This window comes from Peromyscus leucopus, chromosome 7 (assembly GCF_004664715.2).
Source record: "Peromyscus leucopus breed LL Stock chromosome 7, UCI_PerLeu_2.1, whole genome shotgun sequence".
Classification (NCBI taxonomy): domain Eukaryota; kingdom Metazoa; phylum Chordata; class Mammalia; order Rodentia; family Cricetidae; genus Peromyscus; species Peromyscus leucopus.
Genome location: NC_051069.1, coordinates 95,536,434 through 95,563,369, shown reverse-complemented (window position 1 = coordinate 95,563,369; position 26,936 = coordinate 95,536,434). Strand labels below are relative to the sequence as shown.

The window sequence follows — 26,936 nt, the reverse complement described above, 5'->3', positions numbered from 1 at the left end:
CTTACGCCAATGTAGTCTTTTATATCCGCATCATATCATTCCCGGTAAGTTTTGATATTATCCCCAAACTGAGAGTAGCTCAGACTGTATTGTCCAGATTCGTGTGTGTATTTGGTGGCTTATGAATGCAAATCCATTCACATGGACCCACCATTTCCAGGCAGATTCTGGCCTTGGATTTTTATTTTTATTTTTAATCCCACTTATTCCTGAACAGGTCCTCTGTAGCAAATGCACCTTATTCAATAGGCAAGAATCACTGTTTAGTATCTGTCGCAGGGGAAGAACAACAGGGCTCACAGCGGAACTTTGCTGCGGGTGGCTCGTGTTCCCGTCCGGGTGGCCGGGTGAGCGGGACGGGAGGGGGAAGCTTTCTGGTGCGGACCGCGAGCGGAGGCTGAGAGCGCCGCCGCCGGAGAAGACCGACCCTCGGCCAGAGCCAGCCCGCGGCGCCCGGGCCTGGCTGGCTGCTTCCCGCCTCAGCCGCTGCTCCGGCTCCCGCCGCCGCAGACACCGTCCAGGCGGGCGCGGCGGAACGCGAGGTCCTTCGGCCCAGCCCGGTCCGGTGCGGCCCGGATCCGTGGCACGGGAGGTGAGAGCCCCTGCGGTCCCCTTACTCCCTGCCGGGGCCGCTGGGACCGGCAACAATGGGGACGCGGCCAGGGTCCCCGGCGTGCAGCAGCCTGGGGCAGCCAGCCACTCCTGACGGCTTGGGCCTTGGGGGAGCTGAGTCCGACCTAGGAAACTCCAGTGGCTGGAGGCTTAGCGGGGGTCTTGGCATCCACCCGGGGATTCAGTGGCTTGATATTTGGGGATTTCGTAGTCAAGGAAGGGAGTCGTAATTACCGAGACTTAACTACAGTGGCTGTGCGGTCTTGATGCTTGATACCGGCGCCCTAGACGCTGACCATATCGTGGCGTGGTGTGAGCGAGAGTGGTTGTAATTCGAATTTTAGGGGCCTCGGTGGCTTGGTCCCTAAAGCACACAGGGGCGCGTCCCTCCGTACCCCCTCGGGAGGTCTGGGAATGTATTAGACTGGGCTCGGGCTTGGGGAGAAGAGGCATGGAGAGTTTAGCTTCTCTGAGGTAACTGGTGACTAGTTCCTGGAAAGGCAGGAGCTTAGTTGGGCACAAAAGAGTTGAGCAAAGAGCTAGATGGATCCTTCGCGACTCAGATGTATTCGAGTTAAGAGTGGTTCTCAGGTAGGAAACTTGTCGTAGGAGTAGTGTTGGCTGCCTTGGGTTAGGATGAGGCCGATGTGAGTTGTGAGCTGGGAGGGAAGAAGATGGCCGGCAAGCTGCTGGGGTCGAATTGGCTTTATGTGGGTCATGGTGGCGGTCCCGGAGTAGAACAAGAGCACTTTGCACAGTGGGCTTCCTGATAGAGAATGACCTCTTACTGCGGAGGAGTGGGTGACTCAGATCTGTGAGATTGCTGCTCTCGCAGGCGGATGTGGCTGACTGTGTTGGTGCCTGGACTTTGAGGCTGGAGTGGGTATTTTTTTTGAGGGGGGGTGCGTTAATGAATTTGTTCCAGAGGAGAGGACAGTGTGGACCTTCCCTTCCTACTCCAAAGTCAAAGTGGTGGCTGTCGCTGGCAGGCGTTTAAGTAAGGAATTTCTTAGTGGTATTTGAATCCAAAGCTTTTCTCTGTTCATTTTTTCCCTTTTCCCCTCTTTATTGAACTGTGACTCATACTTTGTTTTTAGCACTGTGGCTATTGTTTGTAACGATAGACAAACTTAGACCCAATAATAATGTTGTAATCCTTGGAGCTTTCAGTACAATTCTTATAAATACAAACTAATTTAAAAGACTTCATTAATTTGTTTTCTGTTATTTTAATAAATGTAACTACAGAGGATGTGAAAAAAACTTATCGTTTCTGCTGTTCAAAGCTCTTTAGATCCTTAAATCCATGAAATTTCATTATCTCTTACTGCTGTGATTCCACTCTGTTAAATCGTTTGTCATCATTTTAGCATCCTTGCTAACTCTCACAGGACGTTATCCTAACTGTAAGTGCTGTCTTCGGTGCTTTTGATCTGTACGTTGTGTTTCCTTCCATGTTACAGTTTATAGCATTGAGAGGCAGTATGTAAACTCTAGCTGTGAGTCTTACAGCTGGTGGGCATCAGAACTTTGGATGCACTATTTCAGGTAAAAGTTGGTGTGTTGTCGATATGTATTAAAGGGAAAGTTATATGAACAAAGCCATATCAGGATCATTGTGCCATCTGAATTTATCTAGAGTGTATAGGATGTATTGCCTATTTGCAGGCTAGTATTATGAAGTGAGAAGTGAAGTACTTGTGTACCTATACTGATAGTTCTAATTCTAGGGATTTTTTTTTTTCTTTAAATTTAAGAATAATTTCTGTTGTCGGGTGGTGGCACCCTAGCACTTGGGGAGGCAGAGGCAGGCAGATCTCTGAGTTTGAGGCCAGCCTGGTTTACAGAGTGAGTTCCAGGACAGCTAGGACTACACAGAGAAACCCTATCTTGAAGAAGGAGGAGAGGAGGAGGAGGAGGAGGGGGAATTTCTGTTAAAAAGTTCTCTCTCTGTCTGTCTGTCTGTCTGTCTCTCTCTCTCAGACAGGATTTCTCTGTGTCTTCCTGGTTATTCTGGAACTCACTTTATAGACCAGGCTGGCCTTGAACTCAGAGATCTGCCTGCCTCTAAAAGTTTTCTCTTTTATTTTATTTTTTTTTAAAGATTTGTTATTATTATATTTTGTGTCTGTGGGTATATGAGGATGTCTGTGGAGGCTAAGAGGCGTCACTCTTCTAGGAGCCAGAGTTACAGGCAATTGTGAATTTTGATGTGTACTTGTATACCTATACTGATAGGGTGGGTGCTAATAATCAAACTCGGCTCTTCTGAAAGAGCAGGACTCTTAACTGCTGAGCCAGCTATCCAGCCAGGAGTTCTTTTTTGTTGTTTTTGCTTTGTTTTTTGGGGACAAGGATTCTCTGTGTAGCCCTGGCTGTCCTGTACTCACTCTGTAGATCAGGCTGGCCTCTGCCTCCCAGGTGCTGGGATTAAAGGTATGTGCCACCACTGCCTGGCCCAAAATTCTTCCTAAAATTCCTTTTTGAGACAGTGTCTTCACTATGTAACTCTGACTGGCCTGGAATTTGTTATATATGTCAAAATGACCTCAGATTCACAGAAGTCTGCCTGCCTCTGCCTCCAAGTGCTGGGATTAAAGGTGTGTGCCGCCAAGTCCAGCTATGGTTTATTTTTAAGACAGAATCTCAAACTGTAGCTCAGGTTTGCCTAGAACTCACTGTGTAGCCCAGACTTCAGCCTGGCCTTCAACTCAGGCAATCCTCCTCAGCCTCCCAGTGTTGTGATTATAGGTTTATACTCTGCAAGTCATTTATTCATGTATAAACTTATGATTTGCTGCCTTATCCCAGTAACTGTGCTAGGCAGCTCTAAAGTGTTATTTTGACATTCTAATAGTGCTAGTTTACAGTTAAGAAGTAGCTGTACGTGTATGAAGAAGTGACTCAGGTATAGCAAAGTTTTATGAAATAGAGCGGTTAAGTACTCCCACTCCCCCAGACAGGGTTTCTCTGTGTAGACCTGGCCATCCTGAAACTTAACTATGTACACCAGGCTGGCCTCGAACTCAGAGATCTGCCTTCCTCTGCCTCCCAAGTGCTGGGATTAAAGATGTGCACCACCACGTCCAGCAAAGGCCCCATTTTTTATCTTTTCATGCATAAAGTATAGACTAAACCCAAGTTTTTCCTTAGTTAACCTGCATCCTAGGAAAAATTCTTCCTTTGCTCTCTTCTTTTTATGTGTCCTGATGAAAAATAAATTTAAAATCAATATACTTAGGTCATAAATTATTTTAAAGAGCACTGAGATTTTTATTTCATCTGGGAATTCTTGGTCAAAGAAAGTAAAACTGGTTCATACATTGCTTTGAAGACACGGTGACTACTCAAGTATTTTTGACTCCTTGAGTGACTCAGCTTCGCTTCAGTTTGAGAGAGATTTCCTTCTATTTTGTTGCTTTCGAGACAGGGTCCAGATGTAACCCAGGACTGCCTGTAACTCTGGATGCCTCTGTCTCCACCCACCAGGGCTTTGGGATACCAGGCTTGTGCCACATCTGGCTAGACTTTTCAGTTTCTCTAGAGGACCTAGTACAATGGGAAGAACAGTCTTTGGAGTCATTCTCCTTTGCTGCTTTTGTTATTTGAGATAGGGTATCTTATAGCCCAGGCTGGCCAGGGTCTCATGTAACCCAGATTAACCTTATGTAGTTGGGATGACTTTAAACTTCTGATCCTCCTCCCTTCACCTCCTGTTAGTATTTCAAGTGTGCACCATTTGCTGGCTTATATTGTGCTGGGGATCAAACCCAGAGCATTGTATATGGCACTTTTATATAGCACTCTACCAACCAGGTTGCATTCTAGCCTTTACTTTTGCTTCTTGCTTGCTTTTTTGCTCATTTGTTCTTGAGACAGGTCTTGCTGTGTAACCCTGACTGGCCTCGAACTTGCCACTCTCCTGCTTTAGCTTTCTAAATGCTGGCATTACTTGTATGCACCACCAAACTATTTCTTGCCTTTGACCCTGGGCAAGTTGTGTGTATGTGTGTACATATGCATATGCATGCATGTTCATGTGTGTGTATGTGGGTATGGAGGCCAGAGGTCAACCTTGGGTATCTTTTTTTTAGGTTCTGTCCACCTTGTTTTTTGAGATAGGGTCTCTCACTGGCCTTGAACTTCCCTAAGTAGGGTAAGTTGATGGCTAGCAAGACCTGGGGATCCTCTTCTTTCTGCCTCCCATTTCTGGGATTACAATCACATGACCATACCTAGGGTTTATATGTGGGTTCTGGTGATAAAACTCATGTCTTCATGTTTGCACATCAAGCCCTTTACTCTTAACCTCTCTAACCTTTATGGGTTGTAGGGCGAATGGAGATACAGGCATATCAGATGACCAGCGTTGGCTCTTAATAAAGGAAGTGTGTATTACAGAACAGGGGCTGCTGCCATACCACCTCCTCCCCTGCCTCCTTGTCTGCCTCCTTGGCTTTTTCCTTTTGAGCAGGTTCACACTCTAGCCTAGACTGGCTTTGAACTTGCAGCAGTTCACTTGCTTCATCTTCTTGGATGTTCAGTTGCAGGTGTCAGCCACTGCACCTGAACTCAGGAGCTGCTATTCTAAGTAATAGTAGTAAAATGTAGCTAGGTGCTTTGTAGAAGTGAGGGACTCAGTTACCTGGTCTGATGTGGAAGGCAAGAACTGTCCAGTGTGCATCTGCTGGTGCTCAGGTGGCAGGAACTGTTGAGATTGTCTTTTTCTAGTACCAGTAAGTAGGAGTGCACATATAAAGTCTAACACCTGCAGCTTTTTTCTCTGGCAGTTTCTGGGGCATGTCCTTGTTTGGGAGCAGTGAACTTTCCCAGTGACAGAACACATCTTTGGCTTTCTTCTGTTGGCTTCTGGGAACTTGTCTTTGGTCTTTCTGTGTGGAGGGCTCCAGATGTTGGAGAGATTTGTCATCTAATTGGGGCTGCTTTGATAGAATCTAGCACTCTGTTCAGACACTTTGTTTTATTCAGTTTTAGTCATATTGTGTGTGTGTGTGTGTGTGTGTGTGTGTGTGTGTGTGTGTGTGTGTGTGTGTAGAAGGACAGAGGGGTATCAAATCAGATCACCTGGCACTGGAGTTACAGGCAATTGTGAGCTGCCTTATGTGAGTGCTCAGAACGTGCTCTTAACCACATAGCCTCTTCCCAGCCCTCAGACATGTTTTTGATGGACCAAAGGTTGCAGGCTTTGTTAGAGAATTATTCAGTCTATTTTATTTATTTATTTATTTATTTATTTATTTATTTATTTATTTATTTATTTATTTATCTTTGGTTTTTTGATATAAGTCCTAGCTGTCCTGGAACTCACTCTGTAGACCAGACTAGCCTCGAAACTCACAGATCTGCATACCTCTGCCTCCTTAGTGAAAAACAAAATTCCACTAATAATCAAGGGGAAAATTAAGGTGTGGCCAGAATGATTTGACATAAGCAACCCTTAAATCCTCTGCAATCTTACATTATTGAAATCTACTGTTCATTTTAGAGAAGTCTTCAAATTCTAGTTAAGAGTAAATAATGTTTTACTGGCCTGGAAATACCATGAGCATCTCACATGTCTCTGATTGAACCTTTTTTTTTTTTTTTTAAAGATTTTTATTTATTATGTATACAGAAGAGGGTACCAGATCTCATTACAGATGGTTATGAGCCACCATGTGGTTGCTGGGAATTGAACTCAGGACCTCTGGAAGAGCAGTCAGTGCTCTTAACCTCTGAGCCATCACTCCAGCCTGTAATTGAACCTTTTATAAAGATTTTTCAACCTGGCCCTTATCTTTTAGTTTTTCATCTAACATAATGATACTTGCAGCCAAGTTATAAAGTTGTAAGTGGTTTTGATTCTGACTTTTTAGAGGCCTCACTGAACTCATTGTCACCATATTCAGAAGATAAGACTATTTGACCAAACTTTATTGGGGAATTTGAAGTCAGTGATTATAAAGCTGTTCATACCAGTTCTCTTCTTGGGCTAATACTGTACAAATGCTGAATAGTGTGTGGCCAACTTTAAGGCTTGAGCCAAGAATTCAGACATCTTCCCTCCATATTCCCACAACTTCCTGAGATTGAGCTCAGGCTCTATGCATGTTAGGACAAATATTCTGCCACTGAGCTTCATCCCCAGCCTGTTCTTTTCACTTGTTATTTATTGTTCTTCCACCTGCATCTAATGCAAACGTCCCTTGGATGGATGGCTGTCCTTTGGAGGCATTGCAGTTTGGGGTACTTCTCTAACAGTTATACTGAGTTGTTCAGTTTTGGTGTTTTTGAATGTTTTCCATTACTAGATTTCAAACTACTCAAGGATAGGACTTAAAAAAAGAGATTTAATGTGTTTTTTAAATTTATGTATATGGCTGGGCAGTGGTTGTGCCCACCTTTAATCCTAGCACTCAAGGCAGAGGCAGGCAGGTGGATCTCTGTGAGTTCGAGGCCTGCCTGGTCTACAAAGTGAGTTCCAGTACAGCCAGAGCTACACAGTGAAACCCTGTCTCAAAAAACAACAACAAACAAAAATGTATATGTGTGTATACTACATATATGCCTGGTGCCATCAGAGGCCAGAAGATGGCATCAGATCCCCTGGAACTGGAATTAACAGGTGGTTTTGAGCCACTTGATGTGAGTGCTGGGAACCAAACTTGGGTCCTCTTCAGGAGTAGCAGGTGATATTAACCACTGAGCTATCTCTTTAGCCCAAGGACAGGATTTTTAAATTTTATTTCCCTTTCTCCCCCCCCCCCCACTTGTTTTTCGAGACAAGGTTTCTCTGTGTAATGGTCCTGGCTATCCTGGAACTCACCTTGTAGACCAGGCTGGCCTCAAACTCATAGAGATCCACCTGCCTCTGCCCCCAAGTGCTGAGACTAAAGGTGTGTGCCACCACCGCCCGGCTTCCCTTCTCTCTCTCTCTTTCAATTTTTTCTTTTTTCTTTTTTGTTTTTTTGAGACAGGGTTTCTCTGTGTAGCTTTGGTACCTGTCCAGGATCTCACTCTGTAGACCAGGCTGGCCTAGAACTCAGAGATCCTTCTGCCTCTGCCTCCCGAGTGCTGGGATTAAAGGTGTGCACCACCACTGCCCAACCTCTTTTCTCTTTTAAAAATATCTATTTGTTTACTTACTCTGTGTGTGTGTGTGTGTGTGTGTGTGTGTGTGTGTGTGTGTGTGTGTGTGTGTGTATAGGTCAGTTGACATGTGGAGGTCAGTGGACAATTTGTAGGGAACTTGTGATTCTCTTACCTTAGTCTCCCTAGTGCTGGGATTACAGATGAGTGTCACAACACCCAGTTTTGTTTACCTTTATATCCCAGACCTAACTGTTACTGGCACAGAGTAGCTACTTGGCAAATGTTTGTTGAGTGAGGAATTAAATGACCTCTGCTTGTGACTGATCTGAAATCATGGTGTGTGTAATGGTGTGATGAAGGTCCTGGCTTGGATGCATCGGATCTGCACGGACTCTGACACAGTGCACTGCGTTTGTATTCTAGATTACTAGAGGCGTCACTTTACTTTACTGGGAAAGTAGTGTTTATTCCATATCTTCTTTAAGGTAGGGTCTTGTTGTGTAGCCCAGGCTGGATTTGAACTTGTGGTCCTTCTGCCTCAGCCTTGCAAGTACTGGGAATAATGGCATGTACTACCATTGTTCATGGCATGTGTTCATGGGTTTGGGGCTGGGGACTGTTAATTTCTCTTTTTGGGTCTTAGGTTTCTTTGGTAGCCAGTGTGGCAGCTCCTCGGTATTGTTTAGATCGTCCACTGGCTGTTTATTGTGCTAGGCATTGCCCTCATTCATAAAAAGTGGCTAGTTTGTACCACTAGGTCCAGACAACTGTGAAGCTGCCCCCTGTTTGGGAGTGGGAAATGAATTCAGCTGTAGGATGTTGTGCTGGTGGGCTTTCTGGAGGCCTCGATAGACTCATCGCCACTGTACTCAAGAAAGAGGATTATTTTACTAAGCTTTATTCGGGAACTTGGATTCAATGACTTTGGAACTGTTTGTACCAGTTCTCTGCTCAGCTCAATACTGAAATTGATAGATTGTTCTACGATGCTTCGGGTTCTGATTTGTTTACCTAGAAGGCACAGAATTATGATGTACCCCTACTCTTGATTATTAAAAAAAATTATCTCTGTCTACCTATCATCCTTTCTTCCTTCCTTCCATCCATCATCCATCTGTCTTACCTATCTATCTATCTATCTGTCTATCTGTTCAAGCACACATGTCATGGCACATTTGTAGAAGATGAGAGGTAAACTCGAGGGAGTTATTTTTCTCTACTTCCACTATGTTCCACCATATGTGTTCTGGGAATCAAACTCAAGTTGTCAGGCTTGGCAGTAGGAACTTTACCAGCTGACCCATCTCTGTAGCCTCACTATCTAGTTTCGTTTTTTCCTTTCCGTGTTTTTTTTTTTTTTTTTTTTTGAGACAGGATCTTCATTTTATGTAGACTTGGCTGGCCAGGCACCCCTCACTATGTTAACCAGGCTAGCTCTTGACCTCACAGAAATCTGCCTACCTCTGCTTTCCAAATACTTTCCTAATGTTGGAATTAAAAGCATGTCTTACTACAAGATGCTCTTAGTAGTAAAATACACACAGCGTTTAAGTTAGTGTGATTTTCTGGGTGTAGTGGCATGGCTTTAATGCCAGCAGAGGCAGGCAGATCTCTGAGTTCAAGGCTAGCCCGGTCTACATAGAGTTCCAGGACAGCCAGGGCTACACAGAAAAGCCCTGTCTTGAAGAACTCTTCCACCCAAAGAAAATACTGTGCTTTAATTTTCATGGGTGATCAGATTATATAGAAATCCTTCTGAAAGCTGAATGTTAGTAAGCTTATTGAAACTTCAGTAATGCAGTTACTGTTTTTATGCAGGTAACCAACATACCAGACTGAAGAAAAGAAGAAGAAAACATGAAAAAATAACTACAGTTAGGTTTAGCACAAAAATTGACATGATATACAGAGGAAAAGTGAGGTGAAGCAGAAAGTACTTTAAATTGACAACGGCTATTAAGTTGAAGGTATTTTTGTGAGCAATGTTGCAGTATTGAGAAGTTGTTTTAGTATAAGTTGGGAGCAATAAAAACATGGAAAATTTCAGCTTTCGCAGACACAGTGAAGGTGCTGACACTCAGTTTGATGAAAGCGCTGATGAGTACAGAGCATCCTTGCTTTCCTAAGTTTAGTCCATATATGTGTCCTTTTTGTTTGTTATGTGTTGTTTTGAGACAGTTTCATTCTATAGCCAAGGCTATCCTAGAAATCCTCTGGCCTTAGCCTTTGTGGTAGTTTGAATGCAATTGGCCTCCATCTTCCCAAAGGGAGTGACACTGTTAAGAGGTGTGGCCTTGTTGGAGGATGTGTGTGTGTGTGTCACTGTGGGGAACAGGCTTTGAGGTGTCTTTTGCTCAAGCTTCACTCAGTGGGACAGACAGTTAAATTTCTGTTGCCTTCTGATCAGTATGTAGCCAGTGCCACATCTGCCTGCACGCTGCCATGCTCCCCATCATGATGATAATGGACTAAACCTCTGAAACTATGAGCTAGCCACAGTTAAATGTTTCCCTTATAAGAGTTGCCGTGGACATGGTGTCCCTTCACAGCAATAGAAACCTTAAGACACCTCCTAAGAGCTGAGCTTATAGGCATGAACTACTGCCATAAAGTACTTCTGACTACGTTGTACTTTATGGACCAGCGAGATGACTTAGCTGGGAAGGGTTGCTTGCCATTGAGCCTGATGACTTGAATTTGATCCCAGAACTCACATGGTCTGACTATACATGCACACTCCATACCCTAAATAAATAAATAAATATTGAAAAAATTATATAGCCCGAGATAGTGGGCTCATAGCCCTGGCTCAGGAACTCAATATATAGACCAGACTGGCTTCGAACTCATAGAGATGTACCTGCCTCTGCCTCCAGAGTGCTGGACTAAAGGTGTACATCATCACATCTGGCAATAAAATAATTCTTGATGATCTAATATATTCCCAGGAAGCTTTATTCAAAATATGGAAAGTACAGAGAAGCCCTTCCTTAAAAAAAAGAAACAAATAGCTGGGTTATGGTGACACACACCTTTAATCTCAGCACTCAGGAGGCAGAGGCAGGTGGATTTCTGGGTTCAAGGCCAGCCTGGTCTACATAATAAGTTCAAGGACAGCCAGGACTACACATAGAAACCCTGTCTCTAAATCAACAAACAAAAAACTCCAAAAACAAATAAATAAACAAAACAAAATATAGAAAGTGATAGACATTGTATCTTAAACATCTATCATGTGAAGGTAAACACAGGCCTCAAAGTCAAGAGATCACCTGCCTTTGCCTTCCTAGTGCTGGCTTTAAAGGCATGCACCACCACTGCCTGGCTAATTTATTTTCTTTAATTTTATTTACATTGATGTTTTACCTGCATATGTGTCTGTATGATGGTATTAGAGCCTTTGGAACTGGGCTTACAGACAGCTATGAGCTGTCATATGGGTGCTGGGAATTGAACCCAGGTCCTCTGGAAGAACAGCCAGTGCTCTTGACTGCTGAGCTATCTTTCCAGTCCCTTGTCTTTTATTTTTGTATGATAGTCTACAACTCATGCTGTAGACCAGACTGGCCTTGAACTCTCAGAGATCTGTTTGCCTCTGCCTCATAAGTGCTGGGATTAGAGGCGTGTGCCACCACCATCCAGCTCTTCAGTGATGAGGACAAAGAATACTTTCTATGTTCACCCAACCTGAGGAAGGAAGACTCCTTTGCGTTTTCTGAAGCTTTCCCTTTGTTTTATTAGTCAAGAGTTGCAGCAGGTAACTTAATGTGAGAGCCCTTAATGGGCTGGCAACAAGGAGGACTCCAGTCATACGACACAAAGTGTCTTCAACAGCAGTATCTAATAGGAGCTTTTACCCCCCAGATGCCTGCACAGTGGCATCCTTCTGCTCTCTTACATCAGAAAGGGGCGAAGCAAAGAGCTCTAGAATGTAGGAGAGCAAAGGGGGACACAATAGAAAAGTTCTTGGGAAGAGGAAACCTGGAATTTATGGAACTTGGGAGGTAGAGGAAGGAGGATCAGGAATTCAGGTTTCTCTTCCACTGTCTATGAAGTTCAGGGCATCCTAGGCTACATGAAACCTTCTCTCAGATAGGGTATGTAGATAAACATAATAGGACCTCATAGGAACATATATGATACCATGCCCAAATTTTATGGATTGGCAATTTCTGGGGGATCCTCATAGGGGGAAGGAGGGAGGGAGATGGGGGGCTTATTAGAACAGCTTAGTGTGATCCAGCTAGCCCACCGATGGCTGTCTATCAGCAGAAGGTCCAAGAATCCAGTCCACAAGGCTGGATGTTTCAGCTGGTCTTCAGTATATACACTGGAATCTCAAAAAGGTAGTCTGTAATGTCAGTGAAGGAATGGACTTAGCAGCCAGACCAAGCAGGCAGAGAGAGGGCACACTTTCTTCTCCCATGTCCCCTGTATAGTCTGCCAGCAGAAAGTGTGGTCCAGAAGACGAGGGTTAAAAGTGGGTCTTTGAATGTCAAGTGATTTAATTACAGAAGGAAAAAAAAAAAAAAAAACCTCTCACAGGTGTGCCAGCTGCTTGGGTTTTAGTTAATTCCAGATTAGTCAAGTTGACAACCGAGAATGAACGGCCACCACACACGGTGAGCATCTTGAAACTGAAAGAAGTCCTTACAGTAACTCATAGAAGATGGCCATGATAGTAGTTCTCTCTCCCCATCTTTCTTTCCTTCAAACAATTATTTTGGTCCTTTGAGACAAGATTTTGCTGTGTAATCCAGGCTAGCCCAGACTTGGTCTTCCTTTCTCAGCCTCCTCGGTGTTGGGACTATAGACATGTACCACCATACCTGGCTTATTTCCATCTCCAAGATGAGGAAATAAGCATAAAGAGACTTAGTCACTTGGGAAATATCACTATTTTAGTTCTGGCTGGTATAACAAAATGCCATCAATTAGGGAAACATTTATTCTCAAGTTCTGGAGGGTGGTTTTCCAGAGTGGGAGTACTGGATGATTTGACCCTTGGTAGCAGCTCTCACTCTGGTTTTCAGGTGATACCTTCTTACTGTTCCCTCAAGCAGTAGATAGAGAGATCATCCCTTGTTGTTTCGTTTAAAGTACCACTTTATTTAATGAAGGCTTGTACCTTTGTGTACCAGTTACCTCCCAAATGTTCCATCTCCAAATACATCTGAAGATATTAAAGACTCAATGTAAAAACATGAGAGTTGGGACTGGAGAGATGGCTCAGCAGTTAAAAATACTTACTACTCTTGCCGAGGACCAGGGTTCAGTTTCCAGCACCTACATCAGATGGTCCAAAACCTCCCATAACTCCAAGAGTATCTGATGCCCTCTGGCTTCTTTGGACACCTGCATACAGGGGGTACACATAAACTCATGCAGGCACCTATACATATACATATATGTATTTAAATTTTGAGGGTATAGGGCTGGAGAGATGGCTCAGAGGTTAAGAACACTGGCTGTTTTTCTAGAGGTCCTGAGTTCAATTCCCAGCAACCACATGATGGCTCACAACCATCTGTAATGGGATCTGGTACCCTCTTCTGACCTGCAGACATACATGCAGGTAGAACATTGTATACATAATAAATAAATACATCTTAAAACATTATTTTTTGAGGGTTGAAGGACACAAAAACCTTCAACCATATCATTCATTATTGGTAGTAATGGGGTCTCTGTTTTCAGGGACCCCAGACTCTGACACACTTAGAAACAGTCTTCAGCTGTTGGAACCCCAGCCCTGTGTGCTGGCACTCTCTATAGTTCCAGTGACTCTCCCGCCTAATATACTTAGATTCTGTGGAGTTTGAGCCTTGCTGGTGCCTTTCCTGGAAACATAGTCTGGTCTCATTCTCTGCTTCCCTCTGTGATGTTCCGTGCAGACTCCCTTTCTTCACTCCTGGGTTAGCTCCCTCCTGACTGTCGTCTTTTCACCATAGCCCTCCTGAGGATCTCCCAGCACCTGAGGCTTTGGCCACCAGAATATAGTGAGAACGCCCAAATCTCTGACCCCAGTCTGTTTCTTAGTTGCCCTTTTGTCATTTCAGTGTTAGCAATACTATTACCAGCTTGTTGTGAAATTGGAAGCCAGGGTCATAGAAAGAAGCTTAGGTTTTGGAGTTGGAAGTCTGTCAGAATTACATTCTGCTGTTCCCTACCTGTGTATATTTGGACAAGTCACTTAATCTCTTTCAACCATCGATTCCTTTTCTTTGGAATGACAATAATAGTACTTCCATGCTGGTATTGTGAACATTCAGTGGAAGAATATGATAAGGCACTTGACAATTTGATGACTATTTATGGGACCCTTGCTATATTCCAGAAATGTGGATGCTGGGACTTAGTGATGAGCAAGTCTTAAAGGGCTCCACTGGCCATTGAGTCTTAGGATTTTATTTCCTTCGTCCCTGATGTTTTTTTTTTTTTTCCCTTCTCATTGATGTTATTAGAGTTCAAGGTCTCATCACTTTGTGCCCAGATGGCCACACAGCTTTCCACCTAATTTCCCTGTCTTCACATAGCCACCAGAGTGTTTTTTTTTTTTAATTGAAAATTCATATGAAGCCACTTGCCTGTTTGAGATCCTTCTGTGGTTTCAGAAGGAGCAAATGGATTGTGGGGAGGATTTTGTGTATACGGTTATGGGAGGATATACTGAGCTCAAGAGCTCACTGGCATAGTTGTTGAAGCTGCCAGAGGCACAGACAGACAAGTGGAACTAAGAGCTGCACATTTGCCGTCCTTGTTCAAGACAAAGCTCAGGCTCCTTAGCAAGCGCCCAGGATATGAACAGTCGGAATCTCCTGTGGTGCCCTCTGTTGTTCTCCGTTCTTCTCTACCTTCAAGGAACAGTACTTCTGTGTATGCTGTCGTTCCTAGTTCCTCCCCTCTTCAGAGCTCTGGATGGTCTGAGTATCCAGATCACATAATGGAATTGTCCAATATGTGACTTTTTTTTTTTTTTTTTTTTTTTGAGACATGGTTTCTCTGTGTAGTTTTTGGTGCCTGTCCTGGAACTCACTCTGTAGCCCAGGCTGTCCTCGAACTCACAGAGATCTGCCTGCCTCTGCCTCCTGAGTGCTGGGATTAAAGGCATGTGCCACCACCACCTGGCATTTTTTTTTTTGTTTACATTTTTTTAATTGAAAAAAGTTTTCATACACTATATTCTGATCATGGCTTCCCCTCTCCCAACTCCTAGATCTTTCCCACCCTTCCAATTCCATGCCTTTTCTTTCTCTTTTTAGAATGTAGACAGGCAAACAAATAAACATGAACCCAAATTAGAAAATATATATATGTGTGTATATATAAATTTATATATGTATATATATATTTATATACACAAACACAAATGTATATGTGCACACAGACACAAACCCCATAAAACCACAAAATGTTTTGTTTTGTTTTTGAGACAGAGTTTCATTATTTACCTCTGACAGGCCAGATACTCTCTCTGTCATTCAGGTCTGCTTTAAACTCACAGAGATCCACTCACCTCTGCCTACCAAATGCCAGGATTAAATGCATGAATTATGTCACCACTCTTTTTTTTTTTTTTTAAGATAAAAAATTTATGTGTATATGTGTGCTCTTGGTGCCCTTGGAGGCCAGAAGAGGGCATTAGATCCCTGGCACTGGAGTTACAGGTGGTTGTGCACTGTCATGTGGGAGCTGGGAACCAAACCTGGGGGTCCTCAGACAGTGCTCTTAACCATTGAGCCTTCTCTCCAACCCTATAGGGTGTTTTGTTTTTTGAGTGTTGACTTTTTTAGTAAAAGGAAAAAGAAGGCAATTTATTCACTGTGGACACAATGGAAAGAGGGACAAAGAGATCTAGTGACCCCCTCAAGTTCTTGTTTTTGGAGATAGTGTCTCTGTAGCCCTGGGATGGGGGTGGGAGCCGTGAACTCTTTATTTCTATTAGTGATCGTCTTGCTTCTCTCTACTTCCCTAGTGCTAGGATTGAAGTCATCTAACAAAAGAATAAAGAAGATAATATTAACTTTTTTTTTTTTTTAGGTTAAACTGCCAATCAGAGATAAAAACTGCTTATTTTTGGATGCATTTCCTTCATGTTTTTGCCCCCTGTTCATATATAAGTACTTGTTTTATTTAAGTTGGATTCTAATTATTAATTCTTATTTTCTGCTGGCACTCTGTTGTTTTTGCTCTTTACTCTTTGCCAGGCCCGCCACCCAGCTCCCAAATAAATTATACATGGAGGCTTATTCTTAATTATAAATGTCTGGCCTTAGCTTGGTTTGTTTCTAGCCAGCTTTTCTTAAATTATCCCATCTTTCTATTTTTGGCCTCAGGGCTTTTATCTTTCTATATTCCTGTATAACTACCCTTCTTTTCTTCTTACTCCATGTCTGGCTGTGTAGCTGGGTGGCTACCCCCTGATGTCCTCCTCCTTGATCCCTCTTGCTTGCTCTTCTTCCTTTCCTCCCAGAGTTCTCCTTCTGTTTATTCTCTCTGCCTGCCAACCCCGCCTATTAATCTCTCCTGCCTTGCTATTGGCCATTCACTCTTTATTAGACCATTAGGTGTTTCAGATAAGCAAAGTAACACAGCTTCACAGAGTTAAACAAATACAATATAAAAGGATGCAACCTCTTTGCATCATCAAACCAATGTTCCACAGCATAAATAAGTGTAATACATGTTAAAATAATATTCTACAACAAGCCTCTGATATATTACAGTCTAAAAATAGTCTTGAAAACCTTAAAGTTTACACTCTTGTATTTTATATAGTCAGATATACTTTTCCTAAATAGGTCAGTTGCCTTTTTGGCAATGTGATCTGTTTTAGATATTGGTAGTTTAGTTTATGAACATCACCAGGTTTGTCTTGCCTGCTCAGGTTAAGGTGAAGTAGGAATCACTGTTAACCTAATTGAATGTGCCATGCCAGATTTCTTTTCTTTTTATTCTTTAATTTTTTAAAAATTGTGTGTGCACATGGACATAATACAACACAGTATAGGTAAGAAGATATTGCAGTAATAGCATACAACCAGTGATTTATTCGAGCAGTATAAAGGATAGAAAAAAGCAAAAGATTCAAGAAGAAGATGAAAAGCTTTATGGAGTTGGTTTTCTTCTACCTTACACAGATTCTTGACTTCAGGGGATCAAACCCAGGTTGCCAGGTGGGCAAGTACCTTTACCTGCTGACCCATTGTGATGGTTACTGTTTAAAGTCAATTTGACAGAATCTGAGATCACCTGGGAGAAGGATCTCTGGGTGTGCTTATGGAATTAGCTTGGTTGTGTTAACTGCCAACTGTGGGTGATGCCATCCTCAAGGCAGAGATCCTAGATTGTATAAGAATGGGAAATGGGAGCTGAGCTCTAGCATGTGTGCATTCATGCATTCGTTGTATTCTGCTTCCTGCCAGGGGAAGCAATGTAACCAGGTGCTTGGAGCTCCTGCTACCAGGACTTGTAGCAATGATGGGCTGTACCCTAGAGCTAAGATTAATCCTTCCTCCCTTAGGTTGCTTTTGTCAGAGTAGTTTATCACAACATTGAGGAAAATAGCTAAGACAGCCATGTTGATGACCCTGCTATCCCATTTTAAGGCAGTCTCATGTCGCCCAGGTTCACTTCTGTTATTATTCCTTAAATGATCTGCAAAGAATGCTTTGTGAAGTATACACAGGCACTGTTTCCTTAAGAGAAACCACCCTGAGTTGTAGCCAGCATCAACAATATAATCTATTCAATTGGAAAGTATTACTCTTTCATATTTAAGGTTTCTAGATTTTGTGGCAGCTGATGCTCCTCCCTAGGTCATTCTCTTACTTCGCTAATCTGTCGTGAGGAATCTGGAGTCTATGTAGACAAAGCATTTGACTCTCTCTCTCTCTCTCTCTCTCTCTCTCTCTCTCTCTCTCTCTCTGTTCTCTCTCTCTCTCTCTTTTTTTTTTTTTTTTTTTTCGAGACAAGGTTTCTCTGTGTATCTTTGCACCTTTCCTGGAACTCACTTGGTAGCCCAGGCTGGCCTCGAACTCAAGAGATCCACCTGGCTCTGCCTCCTGAGTGCTGGGATTAAAGGTGTGTGCCGCCACCGCCCAGCTGCATTTGACTCTTGCTGCTTCTGTTAGCGTCCCTTGTCTCAACATAAAATTTATTTATGTTTTAGATGTCTTGAGTTTAATAACATCGGTTACTTGCACTTGATTACCCTTTGCTTCTTCTCAGGGCTTCAGAGCCAGTCGGTACATTCCAGAACCCCACTTGGTTTCTTTCTTGACTATGGCGAGCCATACAATGTGGATTATTCTAGATGTCTCCAATTTTTTTACTTTCCTATAGTTTTTTGAGACGGGATTTCTCTGTGTAGCTTTGGAGCCTGTCCTGGATTTCGCTCTGTAGCCCAGGCTGGCCTCGAACTCACAGAGATCCACCTGGCTCTGCCTCCCGAGTGCTGGGATCAAAGGCGTGTGCCACCACCGCCTGGCTCCCTGTAGTGTTTTATTCAGTCTTTGTAGAATTGGTTTGTCTAGTTTTGTCTGAGAAGAATTCCTGTTTTCTGTTTTTTGAGCCCATTTTTAAACTTAACTTTTGGGTAAAACTGTATCCTAGCTATTGTTCCAGAGATGAGCACCCTGAAACAAATTTTACGTGTTTAGTAATTAGACAGCACAGCTCTTGGACTGTGTCATACACACAGTTGGAAATAGAATCAGGCTCTCCTTGACTGGAACATTGGTGATAAGAGAGCCCACATACTGGTGTGCACCAAGCTGCCTCATCTGCAGGACTTCCAAATGAGCTGGTACCCAGCTTATAATGTTTTGTATTGTTTTGTTTTTCAACAGAGTTTCTTCCTGTAGCCCTGGCTGTCCTGGAACTTGTTCTGTAGATAAGGCTGGCCTCGAACTCACTGAGATCTGCCTGCCTCTGCCTCCCGAGTGCTGGGATTTAAGGCGGGCACCACCGAGACCAGCTTGTAATGGTGTTTTCATGAGTGATGCTGAAGTATGTTTCATATCTCTGGACTTGTGTGTTGTGCTAGGTTGTTGCGTTTTTATTATGTTTCTGGGTTGCATGCTATGTGAACTCTCACAGTCCAGGGTCGTGGTGTCATTGTCCCTTTTGTAGGGGTGAGGAGAAATAGAGCACTTTGCTCCAGTACAATGGTGTCATTAAACCAGCTTGCTGACACCAGAGAACTCCTGTGGTAGGGGCATTGCCTTTTCAGTGGCTAAAAGCTGAGGTGTGTGTGGAATCTGAGAGAGGATGATAGGAGCACTGTCTGCCCTGGTTAGAGACCAGGAGAAAAGAAACGGTTTTAAACCTCTCTGGCTGCCTTCTGCCTTTACCTTTCTAAGATAAGGTCTCATCTAGCCTAGGCAATCTTGAACTCCCTATGTGGCAGCTGAAATTGGTCTTCAACTTCTGACCTTTCTGCCTCAGTTTCTTGGGATTGCAGGTGTGAACCACCATTCTCTCACTTTCCCCAACCCCTAGTTTTCGAGAGGGTTTTTTTTTTTTTTGATTGTTGTAGTTTCAGCGGGCTGTGAGGCCCACTTCCTGCTCCAGCCTCCTGAGTGCTCCTATTCCAGATGTGTGCCACCGTTCTTGTTTTGACTTTTTATTCTGTTCTCCATCTTGATCTACTGTCTACATTTCTTCCAAAAACTTTTCTCTTTCCTTTTTTACCCACCGAGTCATCTCACTGTTAATCCCACCAGGTGAAAATAAGACCACTAACCACAATTTTTGAGCCAAATTTGAAGCAAGCCTTATTTAGTACTGGCCAGGACAATGGACACTGGCCAGGTCCATACCTGGGATTCCCAGATGGTGGCCAGGAATTACGTTAGTCAGGCGCTTATAAAGGCAAAACCCACAATATATACTTTCTGCCTTTGTCCAATCAGAGGCAAGCATACATCCTGACATACTTCTTGCCTGTGTATTTCCCACCTACATGTGATCAAGCACATTCTGTGCAGTTGGAGCAAGCAACCTTGTTTACAGAAGTGAAAACTGTTTTTGAGACAGGGTTTCGCTGTGTAGCCCTAGCTGTCCTAGAACTCACTCTGTAGACCAGGCTGACCTTGAACTCAGAGATTTGCCTGCCTCTGCTTCCCGAGGACTGGGACTAATGGTGTGAACCCCCACTGATTATTGGGACCTAGCTGCAAGAAGTGAATTGCTGGAGGTTGTGTCTTGCTTGACTTTGGCCTTTCTCTGTTTGTATTTTTGCTGTTTTCAAGCCGCCATGAGGTGAACAGTTGTGATTCACCATGTCCTTCCACCATGATGTCATCAAAGGAGCCAGTTGACCTTGAACACCTGATTCTCTTGTCTCTACCCCACATCAAGTGCTGAGATTACAGTTGTGTACCACCATACTGTCTATGATTATTCTTAGGATGCCTATATTTTATTTACTATAAAAATAGTAAAGTTCAGAAGCTGGGGAGATAGTTCATTTGTTAAAGTGCTTCCTATGCAAGTATGAAGATGTGAATTGAATTCCTTGTTAAAAAGTTGGGCATGGTGACATTCCCTTGTAGTGTAAGTGCTGGGGAGGTGGAGACAGGTGTATCCTTTGGGCTCTGACTAGTTGACCAGACTTTTCCCTACTGAACCATTTTGCTGGTCGCTATCCCTGGGTTTATGCTGTTAGCTATCACCTTTGACTTAGCTGGGCTGTTCTGTAACCACAAGTCCCAGTAACTCCTCATTCTTGCATGCTGTGGTGAGTGGGAGGGTTGATTAGCTTGTCATCCCTTTCTTCATCCCTCAGTACCCTTCTAAGTTTTGGATAGATATTTTCATTTTGGCTGCAGTGCTGGGAAATTTATACTTAAGAGATCACAAGAATGTTTACTGACTGTCTGCTGACTGAGGACCAGAGATTGTACCTCATTAGCTTTCTTGCTCCAAAGCAACTTGGAATCTCTGTCTTTAAGATTTGGAAGTTGTGTCAGGTGGTGGTGGCACATGCTTTTAATTCCAGCACTCAGGAGGCAGAGCCAGGCGGATCTTGTGTGAGTTCAAGGCCAGCCTGGGCTGAAGAGCGAGATCCAGGACAAGTACCAAAACTACACAGAGAATCCCTGTCTCAAAACCAAAACCAAAACCAAAACCAAAACCAAAACCAAAACCAACCAAACAAAAGATTTGGAAGTTGTGTCTAGTGTTTCATTTCTACTCTTGACTTAAAAAAAAATTACATTTCATGTGTGTGTGCACACACACATGTGGAAGTCAGAAGACCAGTTAGGAGCTGGTTCTTTTCTACTTAATTTGGGTCTTGAGGGGTCAAAATCAGGACTTCAAGCATGGTGGCAGGTGTCTTTACTCACTGAGCCATCTCCCTGACCCTACTCTTCACCCTTCACTCTATTGTCTTTTTAAAAAATCTTTATTAATCTCTCTCTCTCTCTCTCACACACACACACACACACACACACACACACACACACACACACACACGATATCTGAAAGGGTTGCAGTGTTTGCCTTTGAGGAGGGAAGGTTTATTTATTTATTTTTTTAATGTGCATTTAATTGCTGCTTTACCATGGGTGTTAGGTCCCTTGGAACTGGAGTTACAGACAGTTGTGAACTGCTATATGGTTGCTGGGAATTGAACCCTGGTCCTCTGGAAGAGTAGTCAGTGCTCTTAAGTGCTCTCCAGTCCCTCAACTCTATTGTCTTATATATAATAGTTGCTAATTGTTATAGGTTGATATAGTGAACACTAATAAGAAGTCTGGGATTTAATTACATGGTATCAATTCACCCTGTAGCTTCAGGGTACTCTTTTTGTGTTGCTGCTGTTTTGCTTGAGACATAGTCTCTCTGTGTAGCTTAGGCTTTCCATCCTCCTGTCTCAGCCTCCCACATGCTAGAATTACAGGCATGTGCCACCATTCACTTCTAGATGTTACTATGGTAGGCTGGGAGTTGAATCTAGGGCTTCAAAGCACACACATTTTGTCAAGGAACTACACCTGGTTTTTTGTTTTGTTTTGTTTTTAAAGACAGGGTCTTGTTATGTAATCTAGGCTGGACTTAAACTTGATCCTACATAAGTGCTCGGATTGCAGCTGTGTGCCACGGTGCCTGCTAGATGGTGCTTTAAACCGCACGGGATGAATGTGTATCCTTGGGCACCTCGGGACCAGATGAGAGTGTGAGTATATTTAGACAGGTGTTTGTTTAAGAGGGAAGAGAGTAAATTTTAAATCCTCCAGTGAGGCAATAGAATTGTTTTTCATTTTTCTATTAAGGGTATGGTTTTATATTATGATTAGATGCTATTTGATATTTATTAAAATGATGCTGTCTGTTTTAGTGGCCCCAGATGACATTTTTGTTGATTCTTTCTGCTTTGGAGACAGATTCTTTGCTTCTTGTTCTACAAGCATGTATCTGTACCTACCTCCCAGTGCCTGGCACAATGTCTTTATACAAAAAGGACTTAGGCGTTGGACTGAATAAATTGTTAGCCAGCCACTTAACCCTTCATCCTTTTTTAAATCTTTCTTTCTTTTTTTATTTTTTATTTTTCAAGACAAGGTTTTTCTGTCTAGCTTTGGACCCTGTCTTGAAACTCGCTCTGTAGATCAGGCTGGCTTTGAACTCACAGAGATCTTCCTGCTTCTACCTCCTGAGTGCTGGGATTAAAGGCGTGGGCCACCACCTCCTGGATCATCCTTTTTTTTTTTTTTTTTTTTTTTTTTGTCTTTTGGTGTGTATGTGTTACATATGTTTATAGGTGTTAATGTGTATGAGGTTGTCAGTGCATGTGTTGGAAGTAGACATTGGGTATTTCCCTCAATTAATTGATGTCGTGTCCCGTGTCATCCTCCCTCCCCAGGGCTTCTCTGTGTAGTTTTGGTGCCTGTCCTGATCTCGCTCTGTAGACCAGACTGGCCTCAGACTCACAGAGATCCGCCTGGCTCTGCCTCCCGAGTGCTGGGATTAAAGGCGTGTGCCACCACCTCCCAGCCCCAATCAACTGCTTTTTGATCTTAGTTGTTGACATAGTTTCTCAATGAAACTGGAGCCTGACAATTTGCCTAGATTGACTGCAGAGCAATTTCTAGAGATTCTCCTGTCTCCACCTCCCCAGTGCTGGGTTACAGGTGTGTGCTGCTGCACCTGGCTTTTTACGTGGGTGCTGGTGATCAAACTTAAGTCTTCGGTGCTTGTGTGACAAGTACTTCACTGACTGATCCGCTGCAGTTCCCCCCTTTTTGAAATTTAGTGTTTGACAACTTTACACATCTGTATAAAGTATTTTGATCATATTCACCCCCGCATGCCCTCTCTTCTCCCTTCCCCATCTCCCCCCCCACCCCCATTCCTAACAACTCTCCCTCCTATTTCATGGTTTTTGTTTTCTTTCATTTTGTGATCCACTGGGTTTAGGGTTACTTACATGAGCATTGGTTAGGGGTTATTTACCAGAGCATGGACAACTCACTGGTGGTTATACCACTGAAGAAAATGACCCCCCCTCCCAACAACTATTAACTGCCTGCCAATAGCTCCCCAGGGAGGGTGGGGCCTCAGGTGCCCCTTCCTTATTTCTGATGGAAGCTGACAGGCCCCGTCTTGTGTAGGTGGCCACAGGTGAGTTCACGAGTGCATCGTCAGGGCATTTCCAGAAGACAAGCCTCTCACAGCTCTCCTCTCCAGCTCAGATTACCTGTTTCCTCTTCTAGATCCCCTGAGCCTTGGAGAGGGTGACAGAGAGAACCTTATTTAGGGCTGAACATTCAACAGCCGTTTTTTCAGTGTTGACCAGGTGTTGGCCTCTGTATTAACTGATGCCCACTGCAAAGCCTGAGAGCAGCACTTTTTTATGGACATAAACATAAATATTTAGAAGGCAGTTTTCCATGTCTGTTTAGCAAAACAACAGTAGTAGGTTACCCCTACAACTTCTCTAGCTGTTTGTTTTTTTTTGGTAGTGGTGGTGGTTGTTTTTTCAGGGGAGGGATTCAATCATTAGATTTTTGACCAGGTTTACAGTTAATACCAAGCTTTTTAGTTTTTAATTTTTTTGAGACAGATTTCATGTAGCATAGGCTGGACCTGGGCTCTCTGTTGCTGAAGATGACCTGCAGGTGTATGCTGCTGCCCCCTGTTTTATGTGGTGCTGAGACTGAACCCAGAGCCTTGGATGTGCTAGGCTGGCATCTTGTCCACTCAGCCCCATTTCTAGCCCCAGCTGTCAGATACCCGTTTCTTAAAAATATTTTCTCAAAATATTTTATTTCAACTTTTGCTCCTTGTTCTTACGACTGTCTTTTGTGACTATTCTGAACTTTATTCTCATTTGACCCAATTCTCTACCTGAAGAGAGGTGGGAATCACATGGCATGCTATGTGGCTACATGCAAAAACTATGTTTTTATCTTTGGTAAATCTCTCTCTCTCTCTCTCTCTCTCTCTCTCTCTCTCTCTCTCTCTCTCTTCTCCCTCTTTCTCTCTCTCTGAAACAGGGGGCTCTGACTATCTTAGCTGGCCCCAAGCCACAAAGATCCACCTACCTCTGCCACCTGAGTGCTAGGATTAAAGGTGTGTGCCACAACACCTGGCAATGAATGGCTCTTTAAAAAAAAAAAAACCAAAAAAAACCCTTTTTCTAAAGCTCACATTATTCATTCATTCATTCATTCATTCATACACAAGTGTGTGTGTGTGCCCTCTAGTGAAGGTTGGAAGACAACTTGTGGGATCTAGTTACTCTTTCTGTGATGTGAATCTCCGGGATCAAAGTCAGGCTGTGGGGCACAGCAGCTTGTGCCTTCATCTACTGAGCTGTCTCACCAGACCTGTGGTCTGTCTCCAGACTGAGTCTGCAGCTCCTTTTTTTTTTTTTTTTTTTTTTTTTTTTTTTTTTTTTTTTTTTTTTTTTTTTTCGAGACAGGGTTTCTCTGTGTAGCTTTGCGCCTTTCCTGGAGCTCACTCGGTAACCCAGGCTGGCCTCGAACTCACAGAGATCCGCCTGGCTCTGCCTCCCGAGTGCTGGGATTAAAGGCGTGCGCCACCAACGCCCGGCCTGCAGCTCCTTTTTCTTCTTAAATTTACAGAGCAGGTTTTGTTCATCCTGCAATACTGTTCCTCAGAGAAGTTACAGTGTGAAAGAGTAGCCTTTCTTCTTCGTTATGTTAACGTTAGGCAAAGTCTCCATTTTCTTTCAGATATTTTGTGGATAGTCCATATCACTGGTTTCTTCAGTATTTATGTCTGTTATAAGGCCAGAGATAGGCGTACAGGACAGGTTTATGTAATTTTGGTTGTACGTTGTTGGGGTGGGCATTAAAGAGGGAGAAGAGAGAATGGTTTAATGAATGTGAATGAGAGAGCAAAGGAGAGCATGGATTAGAATAAACTTTGGCCATAAAATAATAGTGGCATGTGTAATCTAGGTAAATTACATAAGTCTCCTAGAAGACTCCTCAGATCTGGGCCACATCTATACAGAGACAGAGGAAGCTGATAAATCCAATTTCTGTCTGCTTGTGGGATGCCACTTATTTATGTTGGTGATCATGCCTAGAGCCTTTCAGAGACAGCCCAAGTGAGACTCCTGTCTAATTCCTGCTGGGCTCAGGGGAAGAGAAGTAGACCCATCTCTTAGCCAGAGGATAGCTGCCCATGTACAGGGACACTGGGAGACTTAATTAACCTTCTTAACCCCAGTCACGAAAGTCTGAAAGGAAAGGAAGTGCTTGCGATTATTACACTAACAATGGAGCCTAGGTAATATTTCAGATCTGTACTTCTAAATAAGATGTATTTATGCTTGTTAGACTGTTTAAACCTTTGAAAAACTAGGAACAGAAAAGTATTTCTTTCCTTGCTGCCTTTATTTTCCAATTTTTATTAATTTATTTTTGAGTCAGGATCTTGCTGGTCTGGAACTTCCTGACTAGTGTAAACTAGCATTAGAGTACCAGTTCACTGATCTACAGGGGTGAGTCACGGTGTTCAATTTCTTGGAGAAAATGTTTTGCCTGTGGTGGTATACACAATAATTTTAGCACTTGGGGCACTGAGGCAGGAGGATTGCTAGTTTGAAATCAGCCAGGACTACATAGTGAGAAACAGCCTCAAAAGTGGGGGGCATTTTGTTTACTGCTAAATATTCCCATCTCTTGTTTCCTAAGGTTTGTTTCTTCATCTTGGTTTTTCCTGAGACAGGATTTCTCTGTGTAGACCAGGCTGGCCTTGAACTCAAAGATCCACCAGCTTCTGCCTCCTGAGTGCTGGGATTAAGGTGTGAGAACCACCACCAACTTTAAGATCATTGTTTTATATAACTGCAGTTCAATTTTCAAAAGTCAGAAAGTTTAATATTGATATAATGCTGTTAACTAACTCAGTTTTTGCTCAATTGTATTAGTTTTCCCCATACTGATGTTTAAAAAAATTTGTGTGTGTGTGTGTGTGTGTGTGTGTGTGTGTGTGTGTGTGTGTACATGCCATAACACAGCTGTAGAAGTCAGAAAACAACTTCTGAGAGTTGGTTCTCCTGCCTTGTTGAGGCACGGTCTCTCATTGTCTTCTGTAGCCTGGCTGGCCCCAAGCTTCTAGGTGATTCTCCCATCTCTTCTTCCATCTCTCTGAGGAGTGCTGGGGTTACAGATGTGCACCACCACGTCGGACTTCTTTATTTATGGCTTGTAGGGATGGAACTCAGGTGTCAGGCTTGAGCAACAAGTGCTTCTACCCACTGATCCATCTCAACAGCCTCCATATTGACTTTTTATAACTATTCTTTCTTCTAGGTTCAATCAATGTCTAACCCAAGATTCTGTACTGCATTCATTTTCTCTAATAGTTCTTGAGGGAGTCTGCCATACATGGAGATATGTTTGCAGTTAGTCTCTGGACCCTTGTCTTTCTCAATACTCGTTCTGATCTTGACTTTCTCTTAACATATTAGGAAAGAAAGGTCCCACTGCCTTGAGAGGAAAGGGCTTGTGTTTGAACAGAACTGACTCCTTTAACCCCAGCACTTAGGAGTCTGGAGGCTGAAGTAAGAGGATTGCTCTAAGTTCAAGGCTAGCATGGGGTACATAGTGAATTTTAGGCTATGCTGGGTTACAGAGTGATGCCCTGTCTTAAAAGCAAAACAAATAAAGGAAAAATATGGGATAGATATCAACTAGGGAAACAAAAATTTAATAGTATATAACAAATTAGCTGGCGTGGCAGTACAT

At 43.2% G+C, this 26,936-nt stretch overlaps 1 protein-coding gene across 1 annotated transcript in view; it reads left to right on the top strand.

Moving 5' to 3' along the window:
• Positions 1-371: 371 nt before the first annotated feature.
• Positions 372-26,936, top strand: part of Rad54l2 (RAD54 like 2) — a 94,094-nt gene continuing 67,529 nt past the window's right edge. The window contains exon 1 of the mRNA XM_028895284.2: positions 372-592. The gene's annotated coding sequence lies outside the window, so the exon portion shown is untranslated. The remainder of the gene's footprint in view (positions 593-26,936) is intronic.